At 36.4% G+C, this 20,345-nt stretch overlaps 1 protein-coding gene and 1 non-coding gene across 14 annotated transcripts in view; one reads left to right on the top strand and one right to left on the bottom strand.

The window, feature by feature from the left end:
- The window catches only part of TRPM3 (transient receptor potential cation channel subfamily M member 3), a 919,012-nt gene that overhangs the window by 366,550 nt on the left and 532,117 nt on the right, over positions 1-20,345 (bottom strand). The window lies entirely within an intron of this gene.
- Positions 11,183-11,323, top strand: LOC120360715 (U4 spliceosomal RNA). The gene has a single exon (XR_005577147.1). It is a non-coding gene; the product is annotated as a U4 spliceosomal RNA (small nuclear RNA).

Below are 20,345 nucleotides of genomic sequence, written 5' to 3'. Positions count from 1 at the left end.
GGTATTGTTGACGTTGGGTACTATTGACTATTGAATGATTCCTTGTTGTGGGCACTGCCTTGTGCCTTGTAGAATGTTTAGCAACATCTGTGGCCAGTTCTCACTAGTTATCAGTAGCCCACCTCCAGTTGTGACAGCCAAAATTGTCTCCAGTCATTGCCAAATGTCCCTTGGGGGCAAATTTTTTTCCCTGGTTGAAAACCACTGTTCCTCAACCTTAGGGAAGAATGGGTTAGTCTCTTCCTCCAATGCCTGAATGTTTTACCATAGCATTCAAATATCCATGTGATTTGCCTCCAAACTGCATTTTCTGGCTTGACTATTATTAAACTTCTCAATGACCCTTACTCTTTACCAATCTAGATCATTTCTCCAACCAGCCCTCATATTCACACTTTTGTACTTGTTTCTGCTTTTTCTCAGGGCTTCAGCCTTCTTCCTTTCTTGCTTCCTTTACCAAGAAAACTTTAGTTAACCTCCAAAGCTGAGCTCAAAATCCATTTTCTTCAGTTTTTCTTGAGTTTTCTAATTATCTCCTTCTTTGTGTACTATACGTTTACTTCTGCTTCTGTCTAGAGCATATTCATTCAAACTTTTTTTGCAATCAGTTTTTTTCCATATCTCTTTCACCCTTGTAGATAAGAACCAGACCTTATTTCTGCCCAAGTCTCTGGTGCTTAGCATAGAACAGCACAAATTGCCCTTAATAATACAAATGAACAAAATTTGGCCACTTGGCATTTAAAATATACCATAGAAAGTAAAATTTTTCAATCTATATATTGTAACTTACTCACCAAAAATAATGACAATAGAATTAAATGTGAATGTTATAGACTTACGGTATCACACTTACGGCCAGGATGTTAACCATCACCATTTTAGAAAATTGCATTTGCATTGTACATTAAGTCCTTAGGTAGATTTAAGTTAAAATCAGTAAGAACAAGTGACTCAATTATTAATAAGCAGGCCAAATTAAACAAAACTACTTTCCAAACATACATGTGAGCCATGTCTGCCTTAGTGTTTTTTCCTTCTTTTAATAGATATAAATTAAACCTCATATCATCTTTGAAAAGCACTGATTCAGTAGGTCTTATGTGTGACCATCGATGGTGGAACTGTTACAATGGGAACTCCCAAAGAGTTTTAGGTTTCAGGAGTTGCCCTATTATTACCTTAACAATAGCAGTGATTTAAAATAATTATCTTGTCTCCATTTCCCCTCAGTGCCTTCTGTCCTTACTTTATATTGTATAACAAATGCATCTGAACCTTCTAATCTTAATCCTGGGTGTACAGTGCTTATTTCTACCACCTTTGCTGCCCTGAACACAGAAAAAAGAGATGGGGTCAAGGGTTTGAGGGTGAAATATTGCTGAGGTGGGAGAAATATGGCTGAGATGGGAGATCCTTTGACAGTGTCTCTTTTTATTTATAATGAGTCAATACTTTTTTTCTTTTTTTGAGATGGAGTTTTGCTCTTGTCACCCAGGCTAGAGTGCAATGGCACAATCTTGGTTCATTGCAAACACTACCTCCTGGGTTCCAGTGATTCTCCTGCCTCAGCCTCCTGAGTAGCTGGGATTACAGGCATGAGCCACTATACCTGGCTAATTTTTGTATTTTTAGTAGAAATGGGGTTTCATCACGTTGGCCAGGCTGGTCTCGAACTCCTGACCTCAGGTGATCCACCCGTTTCGGCCTCCCAAAGTGTTAGGATTATAGAGATGAGCCACTGCATCTGGTGAGTCAATACTTATAACTGACAATTGACAGGAAATAAAATCAAAACATATGTTGAGTTAAAAGGAAGGTCATTCTTCTACATTAAAATCTGTAATAGGATTCTGCCTAGAGTTTACCAATATACACAACCTAACTCCTACAACACTTGGATTTCTCTATACAGGTCACCTGTGTCTAGCAGATTGGGCTACTGCTTAGAAAGAAAGAGGGCTCAGGATTTGTGTTCCAGCGATTTAGGTTAGGTTGTATTAAGTTCAAATTGTGCCCTGTCAACATGTAGTCTCCTTCCAAACTTCAATGTTGAAGTTACAATAAGAAAATTAAATAATATTTACCTAAGTTCTGGATATATCTTCAGAGCTAATTAACTGTTCACTGACAAAATGAATTCTCACTATGTCATTACTCATCTAAAGTGTTATTCAAACTTAGAAATAACATGCAGAATATAAATATAAAAATAATTTATTCTCCATTTGAAGAGCTTATTGGAGAGAACATGTGATGCAAATTTTATATAAAATTTTATGCTATGATATTTATGCCAACATGATGCCTTTTTATGTAGTACTTCAGGAGAGTTTTCCTGAATATCTGGCATGATAAGAAGAGACTTCCGGCAGGCTACTATAAATCTCTTATTCCAGTAGTTATGATTCTTCTTCTTTATGTTACAGTTGAAGGAATGAGACAGCCCATACAAATCTATTTTCTTAGTGTCTGCATATCTTGTGGGTTTCAACATTTGTTTGTCAAGTATCATCTCACTTCTTTACCACCAGGAAATGGCTTGCTCCTTTTCATCTATGTACATAAACACATACTCTCATAAGCACGAAGACTTTAATTTGGGCAGAAGCAGAGATGTAATCTATAAAGTATTGTGTATCTTTCCCATAGCCATCATATGATGAAAAATAATGTCAACAATTGTGCAACTGCAGTATGACAAGTGTGAATGCCCTAATTGGTCAACCGGACCAGAATGATGAGTTGTTGTTTTTATTTTAAACCAATGTCACTTCTAATCTATTACAGTGGTAATGAACAGCCAAGCAGCCTATTTCCCACAGATATCTTCAAAGCTCTACAGATTGCCATTTGAACCATTCTTTAATTGCATCTGGCACAGATTGTAGCATGCTCCATAGAACCAAGAAGGCGAACTAACTAGATTTGGCTATCCTCAACTAACTATAATGATGATGCTTTATACGACTAAAGGAGGATTAGCTTCAGTCTTTACTATGAACCATTCTAACCACTCAGCACATAGTAGGTCCCTGAAAATGTGAATTTTTATGGCAATGTAGTCGCTTTTTGATTTCTTATTGGATTAATGGGAGTTAGGAGTATTTTTTGCTCTTGCTTTTATTTTGGGGGTGCGTGTGTTTTGTCTGTGTGTGTGTTCCGATCTTAGAAGTAAAATTTTCTGGATAATTAAGATAAAGTTAGAAATTACCTGATATGCATTCTCCAAGCCTTTTCCCAGAAAACGTTATCTCTTTTTTATTGGAGGGATTTTACTCTTGAATTTAGTTTGCCATTGAAAAGTATGGGTTTTGTTGTAAACTTTTGCCTATTGTCTTACCTCCATTGTTAATGCACATTGCATGCCATTTGCAAAAAATTCAGTTGTGACTGAAAGAATGGTTGTATCATACCCTCTTCCTCAGCCAGTGATAGTTCACTAGTACTGTCTATCTACTTTTGCTCAGCAGAGGCGCCTACTTGACTCCTGGGCCTAGGATGAGAGGAAGAAGGAGATGTGGTTCCCCTCAAGCTGACCTTTGCCTAAGTTAAGAGGTAGTGACCTTTTTAGAATGGGAAGGAGGCTGATTCAAGAGCATTTCTGATCAAACCTGGAAGATTAGACATATGCTTTATCTTTATTTCTCTCAAGTATTCTCCTAAAATGAAAGGAAAGACATAATCTACAAGGAGAAGAGTGTGGAGAAGGAGATGGTAATACTTAACAGATATCAACAAAATTTTTGGAAGTTTCAACATGAATGGACGTATGGTAATTAACATTGCCAATTAGAGAATGTTCAAAGCTTAGGGACTGGAAGGGGTCATGCAGCCAGCAAGAAACAACCTGATTTACCCCCACAGAACCTCAGACAGGCTTAGGAATAAAGGCACCAGGTATTTTTAGGGCTAGGAGATTGGTGGAGTTGTAAGGCCAAGCCCCTATCGGACATTTGGTTGGAAGTCTTTAAAAGAAGCGGCCAAATTTCCTCCTCCACTTCACAAAGCCAGAAAACTGTTCCTCTCCCACACAGGGAGAAGACCAGAAGTTGATTATTTTGAGAAGTTAAACCTTAGACTGGATCCAGAGGCACAGATGAAAGAAAGTATGAGGCACCAAGATGAAAACAAAAATGTGAGTCAGAGTCTACACATTGATGGGTAATGTCACCCTCTCGTGCCTGTTTTCTAACCTCTGTCAACCGCTAGACCATGATCAGTTTAGCTGAATATCCTCCTCCAACCCCTGACCATCTGTACCCCACCCAACACATGCTTTCCAGCAGGACATTGGTGGACTTTACTTTGTAAATATCGCAGAGCACCAAACAGACCTCATGATCTTAACTTTCAGGGCTCTCCTAACAAAATATTGGGTATCCATTGAAAAGACCACTGGTCAATAAATCCCACCTAAAGACAAATGAATTCCCAATCTGAGTTTTAGCACCTTACTCTGAAGTATAAGAGCAAGCTTATACTTAAACGTAAGTAATAGAAAAGGCTTAAGTAAGAGCTAAGGGTCATCAGGAGTTAGGGAAAGACTCTATCATAAAAGACAAAAAGCGTTAAAATAAAGGAAACAGCACAGAAAATTACAGTAAATAGCATAAAGTATATATATAGTATATACTTAGCATATGTAGTATACATATACAGTAAATAGTATACAATAAGTATACATACTATAAAATGCAAATATTTATAGCATATGACATATAAATTTATTTACTCTATATAGCATATACATACTATAAATTGGTATATTACTCTAGCATATACATACTATAAATTAGTATATAACATAGTATACTATATAATATATATATGGTAAATAGTATAAAATATATACAAATAGTATAATCAGTAGCCTCATAGAACTAAAAAAGATCTAAGCATGGAAGAAGAGAGACTATAACACAGGACATTTTTAAAACAAGAAGAGAGTATTGAAAGTTAAGAGATACAACAGGAAAAACAAAACCCTAAACAGAAGCACTGGATGATAAAGGTGAGGCTATCTCCTAGAAAATGGAACAAAGAGAAAACGGGAAAAAGTATAAAGTAGAGACTCAGTAATAAAGGTTTCCAGTAAAAGAGAACAGTGAACACCAAAAGAGAATTATCAAAAAACGATATAAAAACAATTTCCTGAATTGCAGTGTATAAATTTCCAAATTGAAGGGGTGACTGTGAGTGCTCAATGGAGTAGATGAAGACAGACCTCCACCAAAGAGTAACACTGTAGAATTTTTAAAGACTGAGACAAAGATAAGTTTCTACGGGCATCTAGACAGAAGAAAACATGTTTTATAAATAAGATCAAGAGTCAAGGAAATCTAGAATGCAATGGGGAGATCTTGAAATCATGAGGAAAAGATTTTTAATAAGCATGAGAACAAAATAAATACATTTTAGTACTTAAAATAGTTCAAAATTTAACCCCATACGCTACAACTTTTCATGGGATGCTATTGAAAAATATGCTCCATAAACAGGAAAATACATGGTATCTAAAAACAGGGAACCAAACACAAGACAGAGGCAGAGGGAATTCATAGAAGGATGGAAAAGCAAAAGTGCCAGATGATGAGACAGCTCTGCGGCAGAGCTGGGAACAGCCACTCAAGGCTGGAGTGCATGCTGGAAAACAACAACACACACAACCACATACAACTAACCTAAAGTATTGTAGAGAAACGGAGATCGAATAATTTTATTATTGGGCCAAGCAGTGAAGGAAATCTGCATACTCATAGAAAATGAAAACACTGAATACTGAAAAATTGGAAAAAAATAATTGCTAACTCTATATTGAGAGTAAGGGAAAAGATGAAGTATATGCTGGGAAAAGGGAATAAAAGAGCTAAATTCCATTTTTCAAAGTAAAAGTATCGAACATGCAAAATAAAAAAATAGAACTATAAGATGCTGCTTATAAACATAGAGTTAAATGCAAGAAAAAGATGCTTTTAGAGTTGAAAGTGGATGTGAAAGCAGCTATGTAGGGTGAGACGTGGTAGGCCATGGACTGTTTTTTGTGTGAAAGGTGCTACTATTTGACTTTTTAAGCTTTATAGTCAAACTAGGCAATAAAAATGAAAACCAATAGCAAAATTTGGAAAAACAAAAACCTAAATAGAAATACTGGAAGATAAAGATTTCAAATGAATAAAATTGGATCATTAGTTATCTCTTCCGCTCCTCTTGGGTTGTTATACAAAATGAACACATATTATGTACCATAAGCCACCTCCATTAGGATATATCTTATGTATCATCTCATTTAATACTAATGACAACTCTGTAAGTTGTCATCTTTGTCCCCATATCCAAGATTAAAGAACTTAGGCTCATAGTTCTGAAGATTTGCCCAAGACCTTGGGGCTGGCAAAGTCAGACCTGACCTCAAGCCTTTCTCACCTTGTGTCTTAGGTACTTACTATATCCCACAGCTTCATTTCATTATATAAGGAAGTTTATTTCAGAACTTATGGACCACCAAGCTCCACCCAACTTACAGATCCACAGCAGGGTGAACACCTGGATGATAACTAGACTTCCGTGGTTGGGGCAGGAACAAGGAAAAAGAGGGGAAAATGGAAAGCAATTATCTGAAGAGGACTTAATTCTCAGAATGAATTACCTGTGTTATTTTAACATTCTGTGTCTTAAAGTTTTGGAAGACTATATATAGAAATTAATTATTCATGGGATAATTTACTTTTTTTTTAGCCGCAAGTGAATTAAAAGTGAAATGAGTTCACAATATGTAATATCTTTCAGAAAAAGAGGCCTTTATGAGAGTCAGAACATAAGAAAGGCATCTGTAAATTGGCAGAAATACCTAGAAATAGGGTAATTCCTCTAGATCAGCACTTCTTTGCCTTTAAACAAATGAAGTCAGATCCTGAATTTTGAGATTACAAATAATATCAAAATTATTTTCACAGCTGTGCCACATTTTATTTTTTAAAGTATTATCTTGAAAGAATAATGTGGTTTAACTCAGTTTAATTATTTAACATTTTTTGTTTTTGGAGAGAAAAAAGTCTCAAATTAATACATTGCTACTTCTTTGGATTCGAGTTTCATATTTGTCTGTTTGACTTCAACAAAACAAAACACCAAATTAGCCAATCTGCAAGCATTTATGAGAATCTATCACTTTTATGGATGGTTAAGACCTGTTTTAAACAAGCATATTTCTGTATGTAGCTGAAGAGTTTCAATTAAAGAGACTATTCTAATTCTCGATCAATACTTAGATGTAAGTGGCTAAAATCAGTATTTATTATTACAACCACAGTATGTGGTGGAATAGAAAATCAGTTGACCAACAAAAAATATAGGTTTCTTGTTCTGATTGTTACCTTCATGTATCTAAAAAAAAATCACTTAATTTCTACATGACCAAATATACCCACAGATGAAATTGAGAAAATACCATCTACTCTAACTACTGGTCGTGCATATGCTGCAACATAAGATAGCATTTCAAACAAGCACAAAGCACTATCTATCTACAATATACTCTGAAAACAAGGCAATATTGATGATATATTTCCACAAAGCAGAGTCTCCTGCACTGGATTGCTTTATTAGCATTGTATGTATGTGCAGATATTTTCTGAGACACCAGCAATGTTTTTGCTAATGAAACTATTTCCCATAGGTTCTCCAGATTGGAAGGGCAGCATAACCATGCTAGGGAGGTTTTCCGGGTAAAATCACATGGATCATGGCAGGGGCTTGGGCTAGAGAACTGGTTTTGTCATAAGAAAACTTGGGCAATTCACTCAAATGCTCTTAGCCTTAGTTTCCTTGACCATAAAAAGAAAGCCCTCATATGCCTTATAGGGCTCTCATTAGGTTCAAGTGGATAAAGAATACGAATATCTTTATAAATGATAAAACACTAAATATAAGTTATGATGATGTTGCTACTAACAGAAATATCAGTATAATATAAAAATCCAACTGTCCCATGGTGACTACTGATAGTTCATGGAATACTGCATACTTTTAGTAATAATCCTGATGGCTTTGGGATCGAAAGTACACCTCCTAGACCTGGAAAAATTAGGGCCCTATACTCTTATTAACCGAAAAGGGAAAACTGTAATTATGGAACCAGAGTCACATTACTGTGGAAGCAAAACACCCTCCTTCCCAAATCCCACACATGGCCGGATTAAAGGACTAATGGTAATTAAAGATTGACACAGAGTGAATAAGATTAATATTAGAAAAGGATTACATCAGAAAAGATTTACATCAAAGGATTCTTTCTCTTTTCTCCCATAGAAGGCCTAAGACACAAAAGAAGTCTTATGCAAAACATTCTAAGCCTCTCAGTTATTTTAAAAGAAGCTGAAAAATATGATGAGGTAAGCACAAATTTCTTCTACTGGAAAATGCTGAAAGTTATAATATGCTTAAGGTTTTACTGCACATATAGGAAACAGCAACATATTGGAGGACAGATTGGGTCACGGATGTCCAGGAACTAGGGAAATGTCTGGAACATTGTTGGAGGAGAGCCTATATAACAGGCAGAATGCAAAGGTACCCATAAGCCATCCCACAAAATTTTAATACCAACATGTGTCCTTGTTGAGCTACAAAGATGCAAGGTTTTTTGTTTGTTTGGTATTATATACAAATGCAGTGGATATGTGTCTATGAAATAAACATATAGAATAACACTATATGAACAACAAAAAGAAAGAAACATTTTCAGTGAGGTTGCTCAGGACACTACCAGCTCGGAGCAAAGTCAAGCTTACGACCCAGCAGAGTTCTGCTCTGGCCTATGAGGTTAGTGGATACCTGAGCCTGAGGGACCATGGGGCATTACTTGGATTTTCTGGGGCTGTACCAAACCAGTTTGGTACATTCAGCATTTGTATCTCATGGACACAATAGCATTTATTTAAATATCAAGATCCATGCCATTGGTACAAAGGCCAGTGATACTGTCATCATCTTTCATCCATGTACCTATTAAACGAATGTTTCCTGAGTACCTACCATGTACCAGGCACGGCTGTAGGGACTTGGGAGTACAGTCCCTAGTATAAAATACAAGGTTATGTGCAGTTGAGAATTTTCTAAAGAAAAGTAAATGCAATATTTGGCTTCTCCAGAACTCAGATTTATATCTAATTGGGCTGTCATATAGAATTGCCATAATATTACCAAAATACATACAGCACTCAACAGTTTGCTATGTAAATTTTGGTAGTATCATGGCAACACTACTTCATACAATAGACCTTCTTGAGGATCTGTGTCTTCAAAAGCTTATGTTTTAGTGCCACACTGATTCTAACAGGACTCATTGCAGTACTAGGGCCCTACTGCTAAGGTGTGAGTACAAAACGGGAACAAAGATTTGCTGTCAGACAACATTGGCTTGAATGCTGACTGTACTGAGTGCTAGTGCCATGGCTTGGGAAGATACCTTATCTTTTAAAAGCCTGTATGTCTTCATCAGCCCAAAGAAGATCATAATAGCACCTATGTCCCAGGCATACTGAACATCAAATGTGATATTGTATATGAAGGCACTTTGCATTTTGCAAAGTGCTATATAAATGTTAGTGCTATTATGACAATTTTGTATGCCAGTCCAGATAGATATGGATCTGGGCTCTGAAGAGACCCAGGGCTGCATTTTCTTTTCTTTACACAATTCTCAAATGTGCACAGCTTTGTATTTTATTCTTATGTGCAATGATTATTAACTTATAAGAAGGTTCTTAAAAATCCCTAGTATTTTCTACAACTGGGTAGGGCCTCTTGGACCAGTCTGAATAGGCATATATATCTGCAAGATAGCTTACACTTTGCTGAAATCTAAAGGGACACAATAATTGTACAACACTATCTGAAATAAAACTATATAATTCATATCTGAATTGAGTTCCCAAATTTTCCTTTTCCTCACATCTGATATTTTGATTAGAATCATCTAATACAATGAACCAATCAATTACAGATGACCTATGATAACTCTCATGTTTTATGAGAAGCTAAATGGATTATAGAAAATTCCCAGTATTTATGAACAAGGAACATTGTTTTCTACAATTGCCTACTTCATATTATATTAGAAATACCATTTTCAATGAATTTTCAATGAATTTACAAACTTTTTGGGGGGAACTTGCACTAAGAATATATTTCAGATAGAGAAAGACCTTAGAAAGTTATAATCTTTATAACTTGCAAAAAAAAGAGACCACAGACTCACCCTCAAAACAACCCAGAAACTATAGAGGTTGATCTTACAAAGAACACACCTGGAAGAAATAGCAAGTTAGACTAGAGATGGTTAAACTATTAGATAATCCTAATCTAGGCAACGGGGAAAGGATTAGCCAGATGGGACTCCAGTGAAATCTCACCACATAGGGAAAATGTCTTCTCTTATAAAAAGCAATACTTGGGTCAAATGTTAAGTGAAATAAACCAAGCAGAGGTACCCTAAAAAGTCTAAAAAGGAACTAAAAATATGTAATTGATGGGTCACAAGAAAGACCATTAAAGACTAAGAGTACTTTTAGAAAAAAAACATGAGATAAAGTCCAATCCCTAGGAAAAAAAGATAGAAACCAGAACAGTAACAATTCACAAAAATATGTTTGTTTTGGTGCAGGCTGTTGTTAAAAAGTTTATGATATGTTGACACAGTGGCAGAACAGCTCAAAAATTCTGGAGATACTGACTTCTGTCTTCTATCTGCTCTGCTCCCTGTCTATGGCAGGTTAACGCAATATAGCCTTGTAGACTAGTGTAAAGTGGTGCATTAATTTTTACAGACTTACTTAGCCAAATGAATCACTAAAGAGCTACAACTCTTTAAAACATATTGGGATCTGGATGAATTTTCTGCTTCAGCTGCACATATTGATTACATTAAGCAGATAAGTGCCATATCTTCAGTTTATTTTATGCGGTACAGACAGGCACAGAAAATAAGGAACCAGATGCTGCAAGACAAAAGAATTCAAAAGTGAATGTGTGTGAATTGCTGTACAAAAAAAAGGACTAGTCAGTTTGTGAACAGATAGAGTACTTTCAATAACAACAAAATGCAAAGTATAGAGGTATTTAATCACAACTGGTATTCATTATGAAATTAAGATATTTTAACATTTATTAATGAAAGCTTAACTTTGCACAGTGGCAGTATCATAGCCAATGAGGTTTAGCCGAGGCGTGATTATTGCTAATTGAAAATTGTTCCCAATACCCCGCCATGACAACTTGAAATACAGTCGGTGTTGGCAATTTTTGGCAGTCTCTACAGAGACTGGAAAGAAAGAAGGAAAGAAAGAAAGAAAGAAAGAAAGAAAGAAAGAAAGAAAGAAAGAAAGAAAGAAAGAAAGAAAGAAAGAAAAAAAGAAAGAAAAAAAGAAAAGAAAAGAAAAGAAAAGAAAAGAAAGCAAGCAAGCCTAACGTGTTCATTGTATATGACTCTTGGATTGAATTAGGCAGATTTTAATTAAAAGATTACTACTAACAAATAACAATGATGAGATTTGCAGGGGCTAATGCTTAAACCAGGATATTTATGCCTTATTAAAATGAATTCCTCTAGTTTATAATAGTTTTCTACATGCCAGAGCAGAGCAAAGAATTGCCTAAGATCACAGAACATTTTGGCCTAGGCAGACCTTATGACCAATCTTTTTTTATTGACACATAAGAGTTGTACATATTTGTGGGGTACATGTGCTATTTTGATAGATGTATAAACCGTGTGATGATCAAATGAGAATAATTGGGATTTCATCACCTCAAACGTTTATCATTTATTTGTGTTGGGAACATTCCAAATTTTCTCTTTTAGATATTTTGAAATATAAATAAAGTCTTGTTAACTGTAGTTGCCCCACTCTGCTAATGAAGACTGGAACTTATTCCTTCTATCCAACTATATATTTGTACCAACTAACCAACCTCTCTTTATCTCTCCTTTGGTGCTCCTTTTCCCAGCCCTCTAGTAACTCACTGTCTCCATGACATCAATGTTTTATTATTCAGCTGTAAAAAAGAATGAAATCCTGTCATTTTCAGCAACATGAGTGGAACTGGAGGACATTATGTTAAGTGAAATAAGCCAAGCACAGAAAGACACGTATTTTATATTCTTACTCATATTCTTTTTGGTAACTGTAAAAACTGAGATGAATAAGGGTAGAGAAGATCAGGGGTGGAATTAGATCTCTATTTCCCAACAATTCCATTTAGAAGTTCTTTTATTACATCAAACAGTTGTAACAGCTCATGAAGTCTAGGCTGAGTTTTGAAGAGAAAATTATTTTCTCAGAGGCAAATTTCTAGAAAACTGATAAAGTCTATAAGCAGCCGTCTCCAAGTGGGAGAAGAAACTGATTACATGTAGTAGAGAGAACACTGGGAGTATGCTAATGACTTGAAAGATTAAAGAAACAATGGCTTCTAAATTAAGCTGATAACATATTAGTTGGTGCAAAATAATTAGTTTTGCACCAACCTAATAGAACAAGTTCCCTTTACTGTTGTGTAATAGTGCTTTGGCCATTAATAGCATTTGTGGTGAAGTTCAAGGAGGGTCAGACTGATAAACTATAGCAAGGCTCAAGTTGTAGAGGGAGTTGTCTCTAAACAACAGACAATTAACAGCTCAAGGCCAACTAAAGCACTAACTCCAGTTTCTGGAGGTTGCCTAGCTCTTGGGATCCCCTTGCTTGAATAACATCCCTGACCAGTGCTGCAATAAGTGACTCATTAGGACGGTCTTTATGTTGGTTTTGCAGGCACCCACATTCTCACTAAGCAGCTCACAGTCAGTTTAAAAGCAAATGTTTTTGAAAATTTTAGTGGTTTCCTTGTACTGCAAATTTAAAAGCAGCCTGAAGATAGCAGAAGCTGCTGATAAAACTTGGGCTGAACTAGTCTCTTGAATCTGAGCCCTTTGGGAATAAAGGCGTTTCAAATGCAAGCTGAGAAACCTTTGCTTAGTTGCTAAGTTTGTTACCGATATGAAGCCTGGACAACAGAAATAATCTGCTATCTATAGGAGACAATGAGTGAAAGGAACTGAAGCCAAGGCCAGCACCTGCATAAAGTGTTTGGAGAATCTGAAATTTACGTTCCTAGAGAGAGAAGCAGGACATGAAAGTCTAGGAGATATTTTTGGAACTGAAATGGAAAACCAGTAAGGCAAACCAAAACTTAAAGGGAAAGAGAGATTTCATTTTACAGAGTAATACAGTTACGAACTACATTCACCGATTGTAAACCTGTCACCACATGTTGCTGTAGCCTTAAAAGATGACTTGCTATTCCTGGAAATGATCTTACTGTTACTGTTGATTGTATTAAAAGAGTCTGTCAAACCTGATCATATCTTTCAGCTGCTCCCCATTGCTCAGAGTTTGTGTCCAAACTTCTTAAGGCATTCTGAACCCTTTTCCATCTCTTTTCCTTACTTATCTCTCATTACATTCTTCCTTCACATCCTAAACTTGAGCTGCAGGACCACCCACTTGCAAGTCTCCAAACAGTGTGTCCCGATGGTTTGTGTTCACTGGTTTTTCTTGCGCTGCTTCCTTTGCCTAAATTGCTCTTTTTGTTCCTTTCCTTGACCCCTTATGAATCTGCTGTGCTGCAAAACTAAATTGATAAACTGTTCCTAACTTACACCTCAGGGAGAACTGACCATTCTTTCTTTAGTGCCTCAGTGGATCCCATAGATGCTTAGATCATGGTAAGGATTCTACCCTAAGGCATTTGCCTGTTTGAGAGTTGGTCTACAATAGACTGTGAACAACACTGGGTTAGGAACCTTCTCTGCTTTATTGCTGTAGGTGTAGTTCTGAGCATCATGCTTGCATAGAGAAGATACTTGATATTTGAAGAATGAATGGATCAATCAACCAATCACTGGATATATACTTGATGAGATTGTTTTAATTATACTATTGCAGCATTAGCATTGCTTTAAAATGTTTGAAAAAATATAATAAGCACCGTACAAACTCTTTTTCTTTCTTGGGCAGAAGAAACATTTTAGAGAATCTCAGGGTTAGAAAGGACCTTAAAAATAAAGGCACTGAAAAGGAAAAATCAAGTTCCAAGTATAAGAATCATAACTGGTGACATAGATATAATCATACTTATTACGGGACAAGAAATACATCTCTAGAAAATCAAGCAAATAAGGAACAGACCAACACAGGTCATGGTTTGAAAAGACTTATTACATCCAGTGACTCAAAAGGCTGAGGCACGAGAATCACTTGAATCTGGGAGGTGGAGGTTGCAGTGAGCTGAGATCACGTCACTGCACCCCAGCCTGTGGGACAGAGTGAGACCTTGTCTCAAAAACAAACAAACAAAAAAACTTATTACAGAGATTAAGGAAGTAAAAAAGTATAGTAATAAAATTTAGAATTCAAGGCACAAACAAGGAATAACAGAAGAAAATAAATAGCCCAAGGCATAATAGGAATTATCAAAATTTAAAACTAATAAAAATAAGTAAAAGCTTTCTTTCAGAAGGCATATTCTGTAAGCTATAGCACAAAACTGGACAGTATTCACAAATAGCTTATAATAATAATTTCTAGTTTTTTTCTCAATATAAGCAGTTGGTTCACTTGGATCGATCTTTACCCACCTTATCCTCTCCTTTTACTTTTTACCTGGCCAAAGTTACTACACAACCTAAGTACAAGACAGGACTTCTGATTTGGCCCTAAATCGTGGTGATGGTTCAGCACAACCTTTGGTTTCAGGCTCTTAAGACTGATAAGGAGACTGGAAAGGCCAGCCTAGAGGAAGAATACGTATCTGGCCTCTACTAGGCAGGTAGTCCCAATACTATTGGCAGTATCTTCCTTCTGGATCAGAGACACCATGAAAGACTTATGTCTTTGAGGTTTATAAAGAGCTTTCAAAACTGTTTTCTATGATATGCTCAGTGGGATGTAAAGGGCAACTTTTTCTCCCATTTGTTTTCAACAGAAATCACTGATTGATTTGCCTTAACACTATCCTTTGCTTCAGTGCGATTTATAAACTGCCTTGTTCCAGGAGGAATAGGATAGCCTAAAATGAAAGTGACCATGAAAACAGAAAGGAACAATGGGTGGGAACTTAAAATATAGCCAGGAATTACGTAAAAATGCATGCAGTAATGACCTATACAGTTGTTATTGGGTATGGCTAAGATAACAGAAATCAGAGCTAAAGGAAACACCTTTGATCACTGACTTCCTTGGGTACAAGTAGATTAACCGCCTTTTAAGCATTAGGTAATATAGGGTCAGTCCTCGGAGAGAAAACTCCCTTGAAGAAGTTCCAAACGCTGTCAAGTTATAGAAAGGCACCACATTCTAAAGGCATATTTAAATCCAGTGGCTTACTTTGCACAGGTAAAATTATAAAGATGTAACATTTAACTTTTTTTTTTTTTTTAAACAGCATAGGTTAAATGTGACTTTGGTCATCAGCTTAACAGACTTTGTATCCATGGTGGTAAAACATTTTATGGAATTTGAAATATATGATGGAAAAATATACTCAGGAGATTTTTAATATACAGAAATACATTTAATAAATATATTTCCAAGTAAATCACAAAAAAAATTAAAGCATTCAAAAATCAAAAGTTTATAATGGGAGAGGAGCAGCAATATGTGGAGATATGAATCATCAACTGACTTTGAAAATTTAAACCATGTAAAAGCATTGACGTTTTGATGCTACTCAATGGCACAAAAGAACAGAAAGGAGGCAGGTTTTATTTGTGTCCAAGTTATGATTTTCCAAGTCATTAATGATTAATTAATGACCCAGAGGATGACTAATGATATGAGACTGCATGACAGCACATATGTGAAAGTGCTTTGTAAACGTTAACCAGCTGATGACGTTCATCATCATCATTAGGCTTCCATTACATGTCACATAATGTGCTTGTTGCTGCAATTAGGATAAGACGACACAGACAGACAGCTGGAGCCACACAAGGCAAGCTTTATGCACCAATGTCCTTTACTGGTTGGGGGTGGGGTGACATAGAATGTGAGGGTCAACTTCAAAGGTTTAGTCAGTAACACACAGAAATTTTTATGTACTGTAATTCCCCTTTACCAAACCTGCTTTTCTCTGGATGTCTAGCTGGTAAAGAACCAAATTAACCATCCTTGCAAGCAAAAGATATCAAGCAAGGGCAGTTTCAGAGAAGTCCAAATTTCAAATAGTATTATCTTGCAAAGCCAGTCGACTCCAGCCCTAGTTGGGGCATGTCCCTTTATGTATTCATACACAAAGCTGAGGTTATGCTTGAGTTTGTTGTATTCCAGATCTGGGATGCCTCATTTCATTTTTGCCTGTCACTGTACATATTTGACTGATTACTGAATGGGAACTGCTTACGATTTATTTTTTTACTCTGAAGGCAACTTATTTTCATCTGGGGAGGATAAGAGAGGAATTTTGGATTTTGCAAAAGAGACACATATTTGCTGCATTTGTATGAGACAAGTTAAAGTCAGTCTGCTTTTTCTTCCAACTTTTTACCTATTATTTGATTAAGAATCATGTCAACTACTTTCCTCCTCTTCTTCTAAAGAAACTACAATGAGCAAAAAACCAGCCGCTCATTCATTGATTCAGTTCTTAAGGGCATACTCAGTCCCAGACACTGCATTAGGTACTAGGGAACCCTGATGAATAAGTTACAGTTCCTGGTGCCTAATGCATCCCTCATGAGTGAATGAATGAATAAGTTGTGGCTCACATATAGTAATGTTTCAGGGAAAGAGAAAGTTGTTGGCTTGAATTGCCTTAGAGTAAGTCACAGAACCTATCTTAAAGGCTTAAAGTGTTGTGTCATAAATAGCAGAGCAGATGTAACCCTTAGCCTGCCTCCAGTTCACAGTCTGGCATAGGGTTTGCAAGTACATAAGGTTCCACAATACAAGGAATCACGTGTTTTGCTGTTAAAGAGGAGGTGAAGCGGACGGGGGATGTAAAGATGTTATCCACTAGGCTGGCGAGAGAAAAATTACAGCCGGAACTCTTTCCCAGGAAGGAATTCAGAAACCAAATCCAGCACAAAGGAAAGATGACCCCGTGTTGGTTTGTACCTTACTGTCCTTTCCTGTGTTGAAACGTTAACATTTTCAGAAATAATGGGTCTTTTTTTCCAGTTCAGTCAGCACAGACAATGTGCTAGAGGCCTGGATGAAGTCGGCCCATCAGCAGGGCTTTGCACTTAAAACAAAGACCTGAGCTTTCCTGGCTGTGTAAATGAGAGTTGGGACAGTAATACACAGAGAATTGAGTGACACATTTGGTTGTGGGGATTAGTGCCACTGTATGAAAATGCCACATTGGCACCCCTACATGAACCTTCTAGACCTCTTTCCCCCAAAAGAAAATTTCCCTTAAAGTGGCACTCCATTCAAAGTGTTTCTGGGGTACTGTGTTTTGTTTGTTTGTTTGTTTTAAATCCTGTAAAAAGAAGGGAACTACAATTAGTAAATAATATACTTTTTCCTTCACAAGAGAACTGAAAGGTAAGAAATTTGCCTTTTTGTTGAGTTTATCAAAAGGAAATGTAAAAGCAAAATGCCTAAATGAAACACTAATGAGAATTATTCAATTTAAACATTATAGATTATTCAATTTTATTGGCTAGAGCCAATAGACAATAAGGCAAGAGGTTTAGTTTACCATAGTTTAAGTTATATTGCCTGCATACAGATAGCAGGGTTCCTCACATATAAGAGATGTACAATGAATGAGTTTATGTAAATGCTGTTCAGTTAACAATTCATTGTGTATCCTCAAGAATATGAAAAAGAAAATATTTTATCTGAAATGTGAAATTGTACAGGATTTAAAATTGACAGATAATTTTTCTTTTGCTTGTTTTTTAAAATTAAAAAAAAAAAAAACACTATAATTCTATCATTTTGGGAGGCCAAGGCAGGAAGATCTCTTGAGTCTGAGAGTTTGAGACCAGCCTGGCCAACGTGGTGAAACCATGTCTCTACAAGACACAAACAAATTAGCAAGGCATGGTAATGCACACCTGCAGTCCCAGCTACTCTGGCGGCTGAAGTGGGAGGATCACCTGAGCCACCGGAGATCAAGGCTGCAGTGAGCCGTGACTGTGTCACCGGCATCCCGCCTGGATGACAAAGGGAAACCCTGTCTCAAAAAATAAAATAAAAAATAAATAAAAAGAAAAAAACACCTCACCCTTTTGGCAAACTTCACTATCCAAAAAGCAGCCCCAAACCATAATAACATTTGTTAACTACATATATGCCTGATAAGAAAAAAACCAAAGTCTTCTGAGAAGTTACTTATTTTTAATCAAAGAAACACAACCCAGGTATGCATTCTAGTTCCACTTTTTTCTAGTTCGCTGCCTGCGCCAACAAGTATATTAATGTGGTTTCTGAGAGTTCAGCAGATTAGAAACAGCTTGGGGAAGAGTGTGAAGAAGGAGGAGGGGTAAGAAGGCAGGACCTCAGAGGTGGATAAGTAGGAAGTAACCAGAAAACAAAGCATTGTGGGGCCAACACATATTAATGAGCCTGGAATAGTCCAGCTTTGAGCACCATACACCCTCCATGGCCACAAAATGACACAGTCCTCAAGAAAGGGCCAAATTGGGTTTGTTACGTTCATTTTATGAAGACACAGTAATCTCTGAGAATATATTTGTTTCAGATGTGTTGAAATGAAGTTTTACTGTAGAGACAGGCCAACAAGATTTATAGCTATAGACAGAAAATATTTTAAAAGAGGACTTCAGGGAGTCTTCACTGAACATTGGTTTCTCCTGATATCAGCAAAATCTAAAAGGAGCTTTTCTAAAAATTTTGTTTATATGTCAGAACCTTAAGTTTTACTATGCCTGGGAAGCTTTCCTTATAATGATCCCTGAGTCTCATAACATCTGCTTTATTCATGGTGCAACCATGCTTTATTTAATGAAGCAGGTAAGCAAAAATTCAACTGTTTTGGCAGGTTTCAAGATATCCTGGGCAGATGCCAGTAATCCCGAAGAGCCACCTCAAGAGCATCAGTAACAATTAGATACGGCTCCCATCAGTCATGGATTATCTGCTTTCTTCCACGTGCATTTCTGAGCCTACAAATGCAATGTGGGTCATATTCTAGAGGAGTATTTCCCAAATCTATGCCTTTTATAGCATATTCCTGCATGATGTTGCTATAAGTTTCTGAAGTTACGTATGTTTGAGATTGTGGTACATTGTAATCTCCTGGAGACACCAAATACACATTGACATATTAAAGAACACAAGTGCTGCAGTAAAAAATGCATTTTAATTCTGTTTAAACCAATGTTGCCTAATGAGTGTAATTAAAAGTCTCTCTCTTCTTTGTTTAGAGATCAGCGGCAACTGTCGCCATCTTGCAGAAGATACCAAAGGTCCAATGTTAGAATTTTTACAAACCAATTGAGGGTAACAGCCTCCATTTAGTTGTAATTATACAATTATATTATTTCATATTTTCTCTAAATAAAATATATTTAGTTACTCTGAAGAGTAACATGCCACTGTATAGATAGACTAACAAGATTTATATCCATAAATGGAAGCATCGACATTTTAGAAATACCTAGAAATGCAATGAATAAAATTTTGTCATCTCTATAACTAATAAAAATGCTCTAATGATTAATATAAACACATTATTATTCTCCCTCTCTGGAACCTGGATTCTAATGAGGAAGTCATTTCTTTTATTTTTCTTCTGAGACAGCATCTCGCTCTGTCACCCAGGCTGGAGTGCAGTGGTGCTAATGCAGCTCACGGCTGCCTTGACATTCATCCTGGGCTCCAGGGATCCTCTCACTTCCTGAGTAGCTGGGACTACAGATGTATGTTACCAGGCCTGGCTAGTTTTTAATTTTTTTGTAGTGACAGGGTCTTACTATGTCACCCAGGCTGTCCTGCAGTCCTCCTGCCTTGGTCTCTCAAAGTTTTGAGATTACAGGTGGAAGCCATTTAGACTAGCAGAGATTTATTTCTTGTTTGAGAATCCTGTGACTTCCCTATTCTCAAACAAACAATAAGAGCTCACAAACTATGAGGTATTAAATAAAAGTATAATTCTGTTCTTCCTTGACAACTTAAAAAATCTTAATTTTGCTGAATTTTTATTTCTGTTATAAATGGGGAAGAAATTTTGTGAATTTATCAGCTATTTCCTATTGTAAAAAAAAGTGTTCTAGGTAGTAGCCAGGGGTTTTAGAGATTACATCTATTACAGAAAATAAATGAGGAGGGATGAAA

Source organism: Saimiri boliviensis, chromosome 2 (genome assembly GCF_048565385.1).
Source record: "Saimiri boliviensis isolate mSaiBol1 chromosome 2, mSaiBol1.pri, whole genome shotgun sequence".
Classification (NCBI taxonomy): Eukaryota; Metazoa; Chordata; class Mammalia; order Primates; family Cebidae; genus Saimiri; species Saimiri boliviensis.
This window is presented reverse-complemented; position numbering and strand designations above follow the sequence as displayed.